This window comes from Bufo bufo, chromosome 1 (genome assembly GCF_905171765.1).
Source record: "Bufo bufo chromosome 1, aBufBuf1.1, whole genome shotgun sequence".
In the NCBI taxonomy this organism is placed as follows: Eukaryota; Metazoa; Chordata; class Amphibia; order Anura; family Bufonidae; genus Bufo; species Bufo bufo.
In genome coordinates, this window is record NC_053389.1 from 526,604,682 (window position 1) to 526,607,831 (window position 3,150).

Sequence of the window (3,150 nt, forward strand, 5' to 3'; positions counted from 1 at the left end):
AGTCATGCACACACACTCCACATACATGGACGCAGTCATACACACACACTCCACATACATGGACGCAGTCATACACACACACTCCACATACATGGACGCAGTCATACACACACACTCCACATACATGGACGCAGTCATGCACGCACTCTCCACATACATGGACGCAGTCATGCACGCACTCTCCACATACATGGACGCAGTCATGCACGCACTCTCCACATACATGGAAGCAGTCATGCACGCACTCTCCACATACATGGAAGCAGTCATGCACGCACTCTCCACATACATGGAAGCAGTCATGCACGCACTCTCCACATACATGGAAGCAGTCATGCACGCACTCTTCACATACATGGACGCAGTCATGCACGCACTCTCCACATACATGGACGCAGTCATGCACGCACTCTCCACATACATGGACGCAGTCATGCACGCACTCTCCACATACATGGACGCAGTCATGCATGCACTCTCCACATACATGGACGCAGTCATGCACGCACTCTCCACATACATGGACGCAGTCATACACGCACTCTCCACATACATGGATGCACTCTCCACATACATGGATGCAGTCATACACACTCTCCACATACATGGATGCAGTCATACATGCACTCTCCACATACAGGGAGTGCAGAATTATTAGGCAAGTTGTATTTTTGAGGATTAATTTTATTATTGAACAACAACCATGTTCTCAATGAACCCAAAAAACTCATTAATATCAAAGCTGAATATTTTTGGAAGTAGTTTTTAGTTTGTTTTTAGTTTTAGCTATTTTAGGGGGATATCTGTGTGTGCAGGTGACTATTACTGTGCATAATTATTAGGCAACTTAACAAAAAACAAATATATACCCATTTCAATTATTTATTTTTACTAGTGAAACCAATATAACATCTCAACATTCACAAATATACATTTCTGACATTCAAAAACAAAACAAAAACAAATCAGTGACCAATATAGACACTCAAAAGCCTGCCATCCATGGATTCTGTCAGTGTTTTGATCTGTTCACCATCAACATTGCGTGCAGCAGCAACCACAGCCTCCCAGACACTGTTCAGAGAGGTGTACTGTTTTCCCTCCTTGTAAATCTCACATTTGATGATGGACCACAGGTTCTCAATGGGGTTCAGATCAGGTGAACAAGGAGGCCATGTCATTAGATTTTCTTCTTTTATACCCTTTCTTGCCAGCCACGCTGTGGAGTACTTGGACGCGTGTGATGGAGCATTGTTCTGCATGAAAATCATGTTTTTCTTGAAGGATGCAGACTTCTTCCTGTACCACTGCTTGAAGAAGGTGTCTTCCAGAAACTGGCAGTAGGACTGGGAGTTGAGCTTGACTCCATCCTCAACCCGAAAAGGCCCCACAAGCTCATCTTTGATGATACCAGCCTAAACCAGTACTCCACCTCCACCTTGCTGGCGTCTGAGTCGGACTGGAGCTCTCTGCCCTTTACCAATCCAGCCACGGGCCCATCCATCTGGCCCATCAAGACTCACTCTCATTTCATCAGTCCATAAAACCTTAGAAAAATCAGTCTTGAGATATTTCTTGGCCCAGTCTTGACGTTTCAGCTTGTCTGTCTTGTTCAGTGGTGGTCGTCTTTCAGCCTTTCTTACCTTGGCCATGTCTCTGAGTATTGCACACCTTGTGCTTTTGGGCACTCCAGTGATGTTGCAGCTCTGAAATATGGCCAAACTGGTGGCAAGTGGCATCTTGGCAGCTGCACGCTTGACTTTTCTCAGTTCATGGGCAGTTATTTTGCGCCTTGGTTTTTCCACACGCTTCTTGCGACCCTGTTGACTATTTTGAATGAAACGCTTGATTGTTCGATGATCCCGCTTCAGAAGCTTTGCAATTTTAAGAGTGCTGCATCCCTCTGCAAGATATCTCACTATTTTTGACTTTTCTGAGCCTGTCAAGTCCTTCTTTTGACCCATTTTGCCTAATAATTATGCACACCTAATATAGGGTGTTGATGTCATTAGACCACACCCCTTCTCATTACAGAGATGCACATCACCTAATATGCTTAATTGGTAGTAGGCTTTCGAGCCTATACAGCTTGGAGTAAGACAACAGGCATAAAGAGGATGATGTGGTCAAAATACTCATTTGCCTAATAATTCTGCACTCCCTGTACATGGATGCACTCTCCACATACATGGATGCACTCTCCACATACATGGATGCAGTCATACACGCACTCTCCACATATATGGATGCAGTCATACACACACTCTCCACATACATGGATGCACTCTCCACATACATGGATGCAGTGATACACGCACTCTCCACATACATGGATGCAAGTCATACACGCACTCTCCACATACATGGATGCAAGTCATACACGCACTCTCCACATACATGGATACAGTCATACTGTAATGACCGGCGTCACGCAAAGGGAGGGAAATGGGAAGGCTCTGTCCAAGGGAGAGGGAAAAGTGGTGACCCCAGGGGGGAAAGAAATGGACATGAATCATGAGGGGCAGAAATGTGAAATGATGGGAAGGGGGGGCAAGAAATGGACATGAATCATGAGGGGCAGAAATGTGAAATGATGGGGGGGGGGCAAGAAATGGACATGAATCATGAGGGGCAGAAATGTGAAATGATGGGGGGGGGCAAGAAATGGACATGAATCATGAGGGGCAGAAATGTGAAATGATGGGGGGTGGCAAGAAATGGACATGAATAATGAGGGGCAGAAATGTGAAATGATGGGGGGGCAAGAAATGGACATGAATCATGAGGGGCAGAAATGTGAAATGATGGGGGGGCAAGAAATGGATATGAATCATGAGGGGCAGAAATGTGAAATGATGGGGGGCAAGAAATGGATATTAATCATGAGGGGCAGAAATGTGAAATGATGGGGGGCAAGAAATGGATATGAATCATGAGGGGCAGAAATGTGAAATGATGGGGGGGGGGGGGGGGGCAAAATGTAGATTCGCTTGTGTTGACAAAAATCCTTGCACCGGCCCTGCATTCTGAGGAGTAAAGCATATCAGTGCTAAACAGTTGTGCATCCTTAGAATCAGGGATTACTGAATTGTGGGTAGCTTCCTTACTTTCATGTCACGGGAGAGACACACCCTTGCAAAGTGATTTGGC